At 44.6% G+C, this 15,222-nt stretch overlaps 1 long non-coding RNA gene across 1 annotated transcript; it reads right to left on the minus strand.

Annotated features, from left to right (window-relative positions):
* Positions 1-3,484: 3,484 nt before the first annotated feature.
* LOC115179622 (uncharacterized) lies at positions 3,485-4,179 on the minus strand. Its single transcript, XR_003872977.1, has 2 exons — positions 3,817-4,179; positions 3,485-3,747 (listed from the first exon to the last, which is right to left on the minus strand). It is a non-coding gene; the product is annotated as an uncharacterized LOC115179622 (long non-coding RNA).
* Positions 4,180-15,222: the final 11,043 nt, after the last annotated feature.

Here is a 15,222-nt window from a genome sequence, read left to right on the forward strand (position 1 = left end):
TAGTTGGATTAGTAGTTGGAGCAGTAGTTGGATTAGTAGTTGGAGCAGAAGTTTTATTAGTAGTTGGAGCAGAAGTTTTATTAGTAGTTGGAACAGTAGTTTTATTAGTAGTTGGAGCAGTAGTTTTATTAGTAGTTGGAGCAGTAGTTGTATTAGTAGTTGGAGCAGTAGTTGTATTAGTAGTTGGAGCAGTAGTTTTATTAGTAGTTGGAACAGTAGTTTTATTAGTAGTTGGAGCAGTAGTGTTATTAGTAGTTGGAGCAGTAGTTTTATTAGTAGTTGGAACAGTAGTTTTATTAGTAGTTGGAGCAGTAGTTTTATTAGTAGTTGGAGCAGTAGTTTTATTAGTAGTTGGAACAGTAGTTTTATTAGTAGTTGGAGCAGTAGTGTTATTAGTAGTTGGAGCAGTAGTTGTACAACTTTTTATTCTGTTAATGCATGTTTTTTTAAATATATTTTGTTATTATTAGAGAGTAGTTTCCATATTATTCTAAGTATTGTTTTTTTCATTTGGACTCTTGAAAACGAGATGGTGCATCTCAAGAGATTTCATCCTGCAAAATGTCAAATACATAAATAAATGAAGGGATAAAGGTCAGCCATTTTGGTCAGGGAGTTTGTCAACCATGGTTTGCCAGTGCTGTGATAGTGTCAAATAATGAATTTGAATCATTTATCTGCACTCTGTGTGTTAGCCTGCCAGCTAGTTTTAGAGGTTTGATTCTATTAATGTTTCAAATTAACTGCCAATATGCCAACATTCTATTCAAACAATGCAGTCAATCCACAGCCATACACTGTCTGAAATCAGTAGATGATAGGACTCTGATATTGTATCATATAATAGCACTCTCAGCTTTCCAAGAAAACAACTATTTAGACATTCATGGTCTGTTTACATATATTTTAGTGGCTTTTTACTGCAAATGGTATAAAACCCATAAACTGTATTTATGATTATATGACAATATTTTAGGTTGACAGTAATTCTATTACCCAATTTCCAATATTATATGCCTTACTTAAATTTTCCTGCACACATAAAACCAGGATTATGCCTTTACTGCCATTCATTCCAATTAGACTGGTTTGGTTTTCTCCCTGACCACAGTGGCTGATCACCCCATTCTGGAACTTTGAGGGTTTATGACAAAGCCCCTCTAGTAATTTAATGGGATCTATATTGCTACAGAACTCATCTCAGAGACTCTTCTAATTGACTGCGCCATCATGTCCCCTCTCTCTATCAACAACTCTGACCATAAATCTCGCAGTTTTTCACATGCAGTGTTTTCATAATCCAAGTGCACCTTATTATAGTTCACATACACTGTTGTCTTGTCCACATCATAGGAGGAGGCTCCAGAGAAGCTGAAATGAAGACAGTTCTCTCTCTGACCTCACATAGTTTGTGTTACAAATGGCACCCTATTCCCTTTATAGTGCCCTACTTTTGACCAGGGCCCATAGGTATTAAAACGTGTGGTTAATTTCTCTTGCTGCGCTGTAGTAAAGCCTAGTCCCTGTGGGAGCGTGTTGGTTAGCCACCACTAGGTGGAGGAAGACTACTACCAAACAATAGAGGGATGAGAACACAACAGGGCACATAACAGAAAGCACATAACAACAGGACACATTCAAGTGTGTTGTTCATTCTGTATTCCAACCATGGTCATAGGACTGTTTAGTAGACATCACTGCATTAGTCACCACTGGTTTACGTCAGACTACTGTTTACTTATCTCTCTGTGTGTGTGCCTGTGCGACCCCTCCCCCTCTGTGCTAGCTGATGTTATCTCTGTGTGTGTTCAGTAGGAGTCTTTAGGGTCAGGCATATTCACATCCAAACCTCCAGGGCAGCGTTCACCTGCTGTCCCAGGTCTCACACCCGAGATCTGAATCAGTCCCTGATAACAGGGGAAAGATGAGCACTAAAAGTTTGTATATTTGACTGAAAGTGAGTGGAAATGGGAGGAGGTGGAAGGAGAGAGGGAGGAGGTGGAAGGAGAGAGGGAGGAGGTGGAAGGAGGAGAGAAGGGAGGTGGAAGGAGGAGGTGGAAGGAGGAGAGAAGGGAGGTGAAAGGAGGGGAGATGGAGGAGGTGGAGGGAAGGTGGAAGGTGGAGTGGGAAGGAGGAGAGGGGGGAGTTGGAAGGAGGAGAGCGGGGATGAGAATGGGGAGGTGGAAGGAGAGGAGGGAAGGTGGAAGGAGGAAAGGGAAGGTGAAAGGAGGAGAAAGAGGGAGAGGTGGAGGGAGGAGAAAGAGGGAGAGGTGGAAGGAGGAGAAAGAGGGAGGTGGAGGGAGGAGAAAGAGGGAGAGGTGGAAGGAGGAGAAAGAGGGAGAGGTGGAAGGAGGAGAAAGAGGGAGAGGTGGAGGGAGAAGAAAGAGGGAGAGGTGGAAGGAGGAGAAAGAGGGAGAGGTGGAAGGAGGAGAAAGAGGGAGAGGTGGAGGGAGGTGTGAGGAGAGGGGGCGGGAGGAGAGAGGGAGGATGTGGAAGGAGGAGGGGGAAGGTGGAAGGAGGAGTTGGAAGGAGGAGAGGGAGGAGTTGGAAGGAGGAGAGCAGGGATGAGAGTGGGGAGGTGGAAGGAGGAGAGGGAAGGTAGAAGAAGGAGAGGGAAGGGGAAGGAGGAGAGGGAGGAGTTGGAAGGAGAGAGAGGTGGAAGGAAGGAGAGAGAGAGGTAGAGAGGGAGGAGGTGGAAGGAGTAGAGAGAGGAGGTGGAGGGAGGAGAGAGGTGAAATAAGTAGAGGGAGGAGGTGTAAGGATCAGAAATGGAGGAGGTGGGAGGGAAGAGAGGAGGTGGAAGGGAGGAGGGGGAGGTGGAAGGAGGAGAGAGGGAGGAGAGGAAGGAGGAGAGAGGAGGAAGGTGGAAGGAGGAGTAGAGCTGGAGGAGGTGAAAGGAGTAGAGCTGGAGGAGGTGAGAAGGAGGAGGTGGAAGGAGGAGAGAGGGGAGGTGGAAGGAGTAGAAAGGGAGGAGTTGGAAGGAGGAGAGAGGAGGAGAGGAAGGAGGAAAGAGGGAGAAGGTGGAAGGAGGAGAGTGGAGAGTACTTAGACCCTCACACTTGAGGATGACTCACATGGCAAACACGTGGCACACACTGACAAGCATCACACACACTGACTGTTCCTGATCTGACTGGCTCATAAAGACCTCTTGCTTCAGTCTATGCAGTGTGTCCTTAAAGAAAGCAGAGCTAGGTTTCAATCCATCTTAAACACATAGAAACAGATCATACAGACTGTATATAGAGGATAAAATGAAATGAAATGAAATACGCATACATGTGGAAGTGACCTTGGGAAGGGATGACCTTATCAATATCTCTGCCTACAAACCTTATCTGTTACATTCTGAAGGATGCTCCAACACCACACACACACCAACATCCCTCCCTGCCTACAAACCTTATCTGTTACATTCTGAAGGATGCTCCAACACCACACACACATCAACATCCCTCCCTGTCTACAAACCTTATCTGTTACATTCTGAAGGATGCTCCAACACCACACACACATCAACATCCCTCCCTGTCTACAAACCTTATCTGTTACATTCTGAAGGATGCTCCAACACCACACACACATCAACATCCCTCCCTGCCTACAAACCTGATCTGTTACATTCTGAAGGATGCTCCAACACCACACACACATCAACATCCCTCCCTGCCTACAAACCTTATCTGTTACATTCTGAAGGATGCTCCAACACCACACACACATCAACATCCCTCCCTGCCTACAAACCTTATCTGTTACATTCTGAAGGATGCTCCAACACCACACACACATCAACATCCCTCCCTGCCTACAAACCTGATCTGTTACATTCTGAAGGATGCTCCATGTATAGTGTTCCATGAAGGTGACATTGGTGGTTACGCACACACAAATACACACACAGGCACGCACAGATTACGTTGATGCATATGAGTGACACACACACACACACACACACAATGGAATAGTGCGCCTGATTTCCCCCCAAGCCATGTTCCCTGTGACGTAATGTACGTACATGACTGACATAATTGCAGTGTGTGTGTGCGCTCAAAGCTCCAAAGCATCTAGTTTGTTACCTGTCCAGTTCAAGCTGCTCCAGGTGTGGTGGTGGTGGCGGCCTGGATACAGTGACCAGGTAAGACCATACATGATGGGCCTGTCCCAAATGGTATCCTATTCCCCAGATAGTGCACTCGTTTTGACCAGGCCCCATAGGGCTCTGGTCAAAAGTAGTGCACTACAATATGGTAGGGATTAGGGTGCCATTTGGGACGGTGATTACAATAAATCTCACTCATCACAGGGCTTCATCTAGATGTGATGGTTGCTATGTATCACCCCCACCTCCTTAGTTACTACCCAACTGCTACAATACCTTCAACTTCACACAATAGAGAAAGAAGTTTCAGATTATATGGATTATGATCAGGGGTCATTTCAGATATTATTTTCAGTTGAATTGGAATTTCGATCGGTTTTTGTTATAACAGATCATCTTAAAGTTGGCATATTAATTTTGCATTCTAGCATATGAAGACATGTTTTTAAACCCTCAGTGTAAATGACTGAGGTGTTGAGCATTATGCAGTCCATTTCAGTGCTCAAAACACAATGACTGTAGCTTAAGTATAGCCTCCATATAGTTAATGTATTACACTGTTATTTAACTTAACATAATTCTACATTTGGTAATCGGTCAAGGAAAAGCCAAGATTAATGAGTGTGATCGACAGTGTGTGTAACTTGTGCGGTTCTGCTGATATCCCACTAGCTGACTGTATTCAGTTTGACTGTGTTTCTCCAGAGCTCCGAGGAAAGCATCAGTTGACAGTTTCAAGCTCCCCCTAGCTGAATTGATTCTACTATGGGGCCGCTCGAAACGCAGCAGTGTATGGCGGGGGTATGCGATGTTACGTCCTTCTTTAACCAACCCCTTTAAACACACAAAACACGTCGAAATAAAAAATAAGCCTATTCGTCTTCTTTGTTGTTTATTTTAGACTTTAAAGTAGTCAGAATTAAAGTTGAGCAGCCAATGGTTAAGAATTCAATGTTTTGTCAAATATGCCCCCCCTGTTCTTGGAAATAGTATATTCCACAATTTATTCCAGGCAAAGACTGACAGTTTTTTGGGTCACAGAAGGCTGTTGAAGTCACCAGTTTACCCTCCCCCCGCCATAATAAGGAATTAGTACATTTTAGATAACGAAAATGTTAGTGGACTGAGGGAAAAGTCGGTTGACATGTCTGCCCATTTCTACTGAATGAAAAGTATTTTGCCATCTTAATTAAAAGGCTTTAATGTTTTCTTGTTTTTCTCTAGTCTACCACATCCACCTTTCCTTTTTTTAATAAAAAAACTAAAACATTTCACCTTTATTTAACCAGGTAGGCCAGTTGAGAACAAGTTCTCATTTACAACTGCGACCTGGCCAAGGTAACGCAACGCAGTGCGACAAAAACAACAACCGAGTTACACGGGGAATAAACAAACATACAGTCAATAACACAATAGAAAAATATGTATACAGTGTGTGCAAATGGAGGTAAGGCAATAAATAGGCCATAGTGGAGAAGTAATTCCAATTTAGCAATTAACACTGGAGTGATAGATGTGCATATGAGGATGTGCAAGTAGAAATACTGGTGTGCAAAAGAGCAGAAAAACAAATATGGGATGAGGTAGGTAGTTGGTTGGATGGGCTATTTACAGATGGGCTGTGTACACCTGCAGCGATCGGTAAGCTGCTCTGACAGCTGATGCTTAAAGTTAGTGAGGGAGATATAAGTCTCCAACTTCAGTGATTTTTGGAACTGGAAGGAAAGGTGGCCAAAGCAGGTGTTGGCTTTGGGGATGACCAGTGAAATATACCTGCTGGAGCGCATGCTACGGGTGGGTGTTGCTATGGTGACCAGTGAGCTAAGATAAGGCGGAGCTTTACCTAGCAAAGACTTATAGATGACCTGGAGTCAGTGGGTTTGGCGACGAATATGCAGAGAGGGCCAGCCGACGAGAGCATACAGGTCGCAGTTGTGGGTGGTATATGGGGCTTTGGTGACAAAACGGATGGCACTGTGATAGACTGCATCCAATTTGCTGAGTAGAGTCTTGGGGGCTATTTTGTAAATGACATTGCCGAAGTCAAGGACCGGTAGGATAGTCAGTTTTACGAGGGTATGTTTGGCAGCATGAGTGAAGGAGGCTTTGTTGCGAAATAGGAAGCCGGTTGTAGATTTAATTTTGGATTGGAGATGTTTGATTTGAGTCTGGAAGGAGAGTTTACGGTCTAGCCAGACACCTAGGTATTTATAGTTGTCCACATATTCTAAGTCAGAACCGTCCAGAATAGTGATGCTAGTCGGGCAGGTGGGTGCGGGCAGCGATCTGTTGAAGAGCATGCATTTCGTTTTACTAGCATTTAAGAGCAGTTGGAGGCCACGGAAGGAGTGTTGTATGGCATTGAAGCTCGTTTGGAGGTTTGTTAACACAGTGTCCAAAGAAGGGCCAGATATATACAGAATGGTGTCTGCGTAGAGGTGGATCAAAGAATCACCCGCAGCAAGAGCGACATCATTGATATATACAGAGAAAAGAGTCGGCCCAAGAATTGAACCCTGTGGCACCCCATTGAGACTGCCAGCGGTCCGGACAACAGGCCCTCCGATTTTACACACTGAAATCTGTCTGAGAAGTAGTTAGTGAACCAGGCGAGGCAGTCATTTGAGAAACCAAGGCTGTTGAGTCTCCCGATAAGAATACGAGGATTGACAGAGTCGAAAGCCTTGGCCAGGTCGATGAAGACAGCTGCACAGTATTGTCTTTTATCGATGGCGGTTATGATATCATTTAGGACCTTGAGCGTGGCTGAGGTGCACCCGTGACCAGCTCGGAAACCGGATTGCATAGCGGAGAAAGTACGGTGGGATTCGAAATGGTCGGTGATCTGTTTGTTCACTTGGCTTTCGAAGACTTTAGAAAGGCAGGGCAGGATGGATATAGGTCTGTAACAGTTTGGGTCTAGAGTGTCTCCCCCTTTGAAGAGGGGGATGACCACGGCCGCTTTCCAATCTTTAGGAATCTCAGATGATATGAAAGAGAGGTTGAACAGGCTAGTAATAGGGGTTCCAACAATGGCAGCAGATAATTTTAGGAAGAGAGGGTCCAGATTGTCTAGCCCAGCTGATTTGTAGGGATCCAGATTTTGCAGCTCTATCAGAACATCAGCTGTCTGGATTTCAGTTGCTGGGGGTGCAGAGCTGTTGGTAGCCAGGTGGAAAGCATGGCCAGCCGTAGAGAAATGCTTATTGAAATTCTTGATTATCGTGGATTTATCGGTGGTGACGGTGTTTCCTAGCTTCAGTGCAGTGGGCAGCTGGGAGGAGGTGTTCTTATTCTCCATGGACTTTACAGTGTCCCAAAACTTTTTGGAATTAGTGCAGGATGCAAATTTCTGTTTGAAAAAGCTGCCTATGCTTTCCTAACTGACTGTGTACTGTATATTGGTTCCTGACTTCCCTGAAAAGTTGCATATCGCTGGGACTATTCGATGCTAGTGCAGTACACCACAGGATGTTTTTGTGCTGGTCAAGGGCAGTCAAGTCTGGAGTGAAGTAAGGGCTATGTCTGTTCTTAGTTAAACATTTTTTAAAGGGGCATGCTTATAAAGATGGTGAGGAAAGCACTTTTAAAGAACAACCAGATGTGCTCTACTGACGGGATGAGGTCAATATCCTTCCAGAATACCCGGGCCAGGTCGATTAGAAAGGCCTGCTCGCAGAAGTGTTTTAGGGAGCGTTTGACAGTGATGAGGGGTGGTCGTTTGACCGCGGACATATAACGGACGCAGGCAGTGATCGCTGAGATCCTGGTTGAAAACAGCAGAGGTGTATTTAGAGGGCAAGTTGGTCAGGATGATATCTATGAGGGTGCCCATGTTTACGGATTTGGAGTTGTACCTGGTAGGTTCCTTGATAATTTGTGTGAGATTGAGGGCATCTAGCTTAGGTTGTAGGACGGCCGGGGTGTTAAGCATATCCCAGTTTAGGTCACCTAACAGTACAAACTCTGACGATAGATGGGGGTCAATCAATTCACATATATTTGCAAAGAAATATATACGTGTCGGTACACTGAAAAGAGCATAACCAGTAGAAAACATTGACTTAAAGCATCAACTCCATTATAGATAAACAAGCTCACTTCAGTTTGATTGAACATTTTGTACAATATTGATCACTCCAGGGCACAGCTGGGAGCTGAGGGGGGTCTATAACAAGTGGCAACAGTTAAAAGTAGAAGCTCGAACTGTTTGGGCACAGACCTGGATAGCCTACAGAGTTCTGTCATACTATCTCTGCAGTAGATTGCAACTCCGCCCCCTTTAGCAGTTCTATCTTGTCGGGAAATGTTATAGTTAGGGATGGAAATTTCAGGATTTTTGGTGGCCTTCCTAAGCCAGGATTCAGACACAGAGTGTGCTAAAGTAGTGAGTAAAACAAACTTAGGGAGGAGGCTTCTAATGTTAACATGCATGAACCCGAGGCTTTTACAGTTAGGGGTTTCATCTCTGGAGGCGCCAGTTAAGCTAGGTGCGGTCTCGGCATGTGTGGGGGGTGGGACAAGGGGGCTATCTGAGGCATGTTGAGCAGGACTAGGGGCTCCGCAGTAAAATTAAACAATGAGAGCTGCCCTAAACAACAGTATACAAGGCATATTGACAGAGAGAGGCATAAAGCAATCACAGGTGTTGATTGGGAGAGCTAAGACAACAACGGGTAAGCGGCTAAGACAAGAACAATGGGTAAATGGCGATGAATGGGCAGAGAGGGTCAGTTAGCTACACACAGGGCCTGAGTTCGAGCCTGGGGCCGACAGATAAACAAAATGAAGTACCGTGTTAATGAACAGTCCAGTAGGCATCAGCTGTGTAGTCGAATGATCATAGGGTCCAATGAGCAGCAATAGATGAAACAGGGAGCCGTTCGGTAGTCGTTACTACGCTAGGCGAGCGGGAGACACGGCGTTCAGAAAGCTAGCGGGCCGGGGCTAGCAGATGGATCTTCACCACATCCACGACGCAGAGGCTGGTTGAGAGCACATCGGCCGGATTACGTCAGCAGACTAGCAGACCAGTCGTGATGGATCGGCGGGGCTCCGTGTCGACAAAGGGTCCAGGCCAATTGGCAAGAGAGGTATTGTAGTTGGTGTATTTCGTTTGGTAGCCGGGAGATGGGCTAGCTTGAGGCTAACTGGTGCTTGCTTCTGGACAAGGGTGTTAGCCACAATAGCCACTCGGTAGCAGCTAGCTAGCTGCGATGATCCGGTGTAATGGTCCAGAGCTTGCGGCAGGAATCCGGTGATGTAGTGGGAAAAAACTGTCCGATATGCTCAGGGCTGATATCGCTCTGTGCAGACTGGCAGGTATTATCCAGGCTATCATGGCTGGTGTCTGAGCTAAAGACCGCTATTAGTGGCTAACAATGACTAAATAGTTAGTAGCTAATTAGCTGGCTAGCTTCTGATGGCTAGCTCCTGATGGAGGTTCCAGTTATAAGGTCTAAAAAATAGCAGATCCGTACCACATTGGGTTGCAGGAAGGTATATTTAACCCGAAAATGGAAAAAAGAGATTGAATTTGTACACAAAAAAAACTTTTTTTTTTTTTACATGGGACAAAAACAAACATGTCTTACTGCTATGCCATTTTGGATCAGTTTGTTCTGAAAATTTAGGCCTGCCTATGCTATAACACATTTATCATAAATGATGATATTATAATAGAGTAATTCCAGTGCATGCCGTGCCAGTGCAAATCTTATTTGTGATGTGAACTATGATTGTCATGTTGTCGTTTTATTTTCTCCAGAATAAAAAAAAGAAAAGACAAACAGAAGAGATTGAATAATAATGTTGGACAATTATTCTCAATAATGGGAAACTCTCTCTCCCTCTTTCTCTCGCTCTACCCGTCTCTCTCTCTCCCCATATCCTGTACTGTACATATGGCTGGTAAATTAACAGTGGTAGCAGTTAAGGGAGAAGGACTAGTGACACTTGACTCTACAGGTCCTATGTAGCCATTCATCAAATCAAATTGTATTAGTCACATGCGCCGAATACAAACAGGTGTAGACCTTAGTGGAATGCTTACTTACGAGCCCCTAACCGACAGTGCAGTTAAAAAAAATACGGATAAAAATAAGAGATAAAAGTAACAAGTAATTAAAGAGGAGCAGTAAAAAAATAACAATATATACAGGGGGGTGCCGGTACAGAGTCAATGTGCGGGGGCACTGGTTAGTTGAGGTAGTATGTACATGTAGGTAGAGATAATTAAAGTGACTATGCATAGATGACAACAGAGAGTGCCACTGGTGTGGAGGGGGGGGGGGGGGGGCAATGTGAATAGTCTGGGTAGCCATTTGATTAGATGTTCAGGAGTCTTATGGCTTAGGGGTAGAAGCTGTTTAGAAGCCTCTTGGACCTAGACTTGGCGCTCCGGTACCCCTTGCCATGTGGTAGCAGTGAGAACAGTCTATGACTACGGTGGCTGGAGTCTTTGACAATTTTTAGGGCCTTCCTCTGACACTGTCTGGTATAGAGGTCCTGGATGGCAGGAAGCTTGGCCCCGGTGATGTACTGGGCCGTACGCACTACCCTCTGTAGTGCCTTGCGGTTGGAGGCCGAGCAGTTGCCATACCAGGCAGTGATGCAACCAGTCAGGATTCTTTCGATGGTGCAGATGTAGAACCTTTTGAGGATCTGAGGACCCATGCCAAATCTTTTCAGTCTCCTGAAAGGGAATAGGTTTTGTTGTGTCCGCTTCACGACTGTCATGGTGTGCTTGGACCATGTTAGTTTGTTGGCAATGTGGACACCAAGGAACTTGAAGCTCTCAACCTGCTCCACTGCAGCCCCCGTCGATGAGAATGGGGGCGTGCTCTGTCCTCCTTTTCCTGTAGTCCACAATCATCTCCTTTGTCTTGATCATGTTGAGGGAGACGTTGTTGTCCTGGCACCACACGGTCAGGTCTCTGACCTCCTTCCTATAGGCCGTCTCGTCGTTGTTGCCGGTGATCAGGCCTACCACTGTTGTGTCGTCTGCAAACTTAATGGTGTTGGAGTCGTGCCTGGCCATGCAGTCATGAGTGAACAGGGAGTACAGGAGGAGGCTTCGCACACACCCCTGAGGGGCCCCTGTGTTGAGGATCAACGTGGCAGATGTGTTGTTACCTACCCTTACCACCTGAGGGTGGCCTGTCAGGAAGTCCAGGATCCAGTTGCAGAGGGAGGTGTTTAGTCCCAGGGTCCTTAGCTTATTGATGAGCTTTGAGGGCACTATGGTGCTGAATGCTGAGCTGTAGTCAATGAATAGCATTCTCACATAGGTGTTCCTTTTGTCCAGGTGGGAAAGGGCAGTGTGGAGTGCAATTCATACAATAATCATAATGCTTTAACACAGGTCAAGATCGGGAAGATAGCATACATACTCACGGTGTGTGTGTGTGTATTAAAACAATACAATGAATCCCCAGGACCAATCAAGCATTAGTATAGTTAAGATCTGATTATCCCCTATGGGGCTTCTGTGGTTGTTCTTGTTGTTCTGTGGTTGTTGTTGATGATTATGTTTTTGATGTTGCTACAGTGTTAACCCTAAAAGCTCCAACATATGTTTAGCTTAAAAGCGCCAACAGGGCTCATTTTGACCCCAAATTTGTAATGATTGCAAAGAGACACTGTCTGTCAAGAAGTAACACAAATATAAATAGTTTAAACACACACAAGTAAATGGTTTATATTTCCCCCAAGTAAGTATATAGTATTGCAGTTGAAGCGCCCTCTAGTTGCTTCATGGGTGGAAATTATTCATATTTTTCATAATTAATAAACACAAATTTGTCATGAAAATCCAGTGTTTCTATGTCAAACGGTTTTGCTATATTTCAGTCTTATGTGATGTATATAAAGTCTAATATTGGGATGCAAACTCAAAATTTAATATATTTCAACTCTATATCTGACATGGTACAAGTGTCTTCTTATTTTTAAACCCACAACCATGTGTGTGAGGTGTATACTTTTGCTTCAAAGTAGATTTGTTTAAGACCACCAAGAAACACTGCGTGACCCTGTTTCAGCCTACTGCAGTAAAAGGTTTAAATAAAGAATTGCACACATTTATAGTCAAATTTGATCTTTCAAAACATACGTTTGATTGTTTTTCATGTTTTGAACAGATATTTTGATACATTTCATCCAGCCACTTGTTATGAACATTTGTCTGTTATTCAAAGTGTTGTGTTTCTGTGATACTCAGAGGCTGAGAAATTGGCGATTGAGCTAATCTGACATGCTGACACGATTTAAAATGGCCAACGATATGGTCACTTGTGCCATCAGACTTTGAGCTCTAACTTTGGAACGCTATGGGCTATCAACTCAGTTCTAATTACATCTGAAACATGACACTCTGGACTTGGTATGGAGACATTGACTAGAAGAATGTGCATTAACATTTTTTTTTATAAAACAAATTGTTGTTCATGTTGTTTTCACGTCTCTCGACGCCTAATAACCGTTATAGCCTTTAATCTACATCAGATTTTTACAAACAATAGATAAATCCTTAAAGTAAAATATAAAGATGAATGTTTTATTCACAACATCTGAATAGAACATAATAGAACATAATAGAATAGAGCAGGTATGTACAAGTGCTTTGTGATGTCTGCAGTAGATACTGCTGAACAGCTAGAATGGACCCATTATGGCTAACACTGGATTAACGGCATCCTTTACCGTGAGTGTGTGTGTGTACCCCCGTTAGCTAATGGAGATCATATGTGGAGTCAGCACAGAAACACTAAACAATTTACTTTCCCCACCACCACACACACACAAACATCCTCGGCCTTAAACCCCTCGTCAGTGAGTTAAATACTACTCCTTGGGGAGGTAGAGTACAGCCCTGCCACCGTGTGTTAGAGATAGGTGGATGTGGTGGTGAACAGAGAGAGAGAGGGAGAGCAGGAGGTATGGAGTGCGCAGAGGGAGAGAGACAGCGGTAAAGAACGAGAAAGACAGAGAGAGAAAAGAAAGAGAGGTTTAGAGGCCCACAGAGGGGTAGAGGGGCCCTGTAGTTCTGGCCGAGGGGCGAGACTGTCAACAACGCATGTATCAAAACCCGCAGACAACACACTCCATATACACACACACACACACACAGCCCGTTTTTGGTGTTTGTGTACGTACATAACACTGCATGTGACACCAAGAGCAGAGGTAAGACAAACATAATGCCAAGCAGAACCTTCTCTACTGGAGAGAGTGGGGGAGGAATAAGGAGAGAGGGGGTGAGGGAGAAGGAGAGAGGGGGAGGAAGAAGGATAGAAAGGGGGGGAGAGGGGGAGGAAGAAGGGGAAAGATGAGAGAGGGTGAAGGAGAGAGAGCGGGGGGGAGCAAGAGAGAGGGAGAAGGATAGAAAGGGGGAGGAAGAAGGGGAGAGAGGGGAAGGGAGAAGGAGAGAGAGGGAGAAGGAGAGAGAGGTAAGGGAGAGGGGGAGGGAGAAGGATAAAAAGGGGGAAGAAGAAGGGGAGAGGGAGAGAGAGGGGGAGAAGGGTAGAGAGGGGGGGAAGGGTAGAGAGGGGGGGAGAAGGAGAGAGAGAGGGGGAGGGAGAAGGAGAGAGAGAGGGGGAGGGAGAAGGGTAGAGAGGGGGGGAGAAGGGTAGAGAAGGAGAGACAGGGGGAGGGAGAAGGAGAGAGAGGGAAAGCAGTAAAGAGAGAACATTTAGAGAGAGATTGGGAGGGGGGATAGAATAGAGCATTATTTATTCAGTCAACAAACATACTTGGGAATGTAGTTATATGGTCATTTTTACCTAAAACCATTTAGACATTTGGTGAGTAAAGCAATATCAAGACATTACCAGATAACCATTGCAGTAAGAGTTTGATCGAATTCAACATTTAAACAAAATAATGTTAAAAGCTGAGAACATCAGTGTACTGTCTGTGTAGCAGCAGATCACACCACAGTCTGAGTTCCTTTAATGAAAAAACTGTGTTCCGGGTGCGTGTGTGTGCATGTGTACATAGGTGTGAGTGCGTGCCACTGTTAAAACCCTTCTTTAAGAGGACATACAATCTGGATCCTATTTAACATCCATGTGTTTTTATTTCAGGGCTCTCAGGTCAGATGTACTTGACTCTGCTCCAACTGTTTAAAAGTTTGACATTATTGACACACAGCATCAAAACTTTACTGAAGTTGAAGTGGTGATATTTGACATTCTGATCCTAAAGCCTGTACATGCATGTATGTGTTTGTGTGCCTACGGGTATGATATGACTGTACAGAGTTGTGTTCTGTCAGAAATAGGGCAGGTTAGGTCATAGACAGTTTCATAAGCCCAGTCTGACCTCTTTATACAGACACACACAATCTCTCTCTCCCTCTCTTTCTTTCTCTCCTTTAATCTCTCAGAATATTAGTCAACTCGCTCAAATTCCCACATCTCTCTCTCTTTCTCTCCCTCTGGATCCCCTTTGTTTTCCACTGGCTGATTACAACCACGCTGATACGATTCATATCTACACTGAACAAAAATATAAACGCAACATGTAAAGTGTTGGTGCCATGTTTCATGAGAAGAAATAAAAGATGCCAGAAATGTTCCATACGCACTAAAAGATTATTTCTCTCAAGTTGTGCACAAATTTCTCTACATCCCTGTTAGTGAGCATTTCTCCTTTGCCAAGATAATCCATCCATCTGACAGGTGTGGCATATCAAGAAGCTGATTAAACAGCACAATCATTACACAGGTGCACCTTGTGCTGGGGACAATAAAAGGCCACTCTAAAATGTGCAGTTTTGTCACACAACACAATGTCACAGATGTCTCAAGTTTTGAGAGAGCCTACAATTGGCATGCTGATTGCAGGAATGTCCACCAGAGCTGTTGCCAGAGAATTCAACGTTAATTTGTTTTAGAGAATTTGGCAGTACGTCAAACTGGCCTCATAACCACAGACCACGTGTAACTACACCAGCCCAGGACCTCCACATCCGGCTTCATCACCTGCGGGATCGTCTGAGGGGAGAAGGAGCTGAGGAGTATTTCTGTCTGTAATAATGCCCTTTTTGTGGGGAAAACTCATTCTGATTGGCTGGGCCTGGTTTCCCATTAGGTGGGCCTGGCACCCAAGTGGATGGG

Source organism: Salmo trutta, chromosome 39, assembly GCF_901001165.1.
Source record: "Salmo trutta chromosome 39, fSalTru1.1, whole genome shotgun sequence".
Lineage (NCBI taxonomy): Eukaryota > Metazoa > Chordata > Actinopteri > Salmoniformes > Salmonidae > Salmo > Salmo trutta.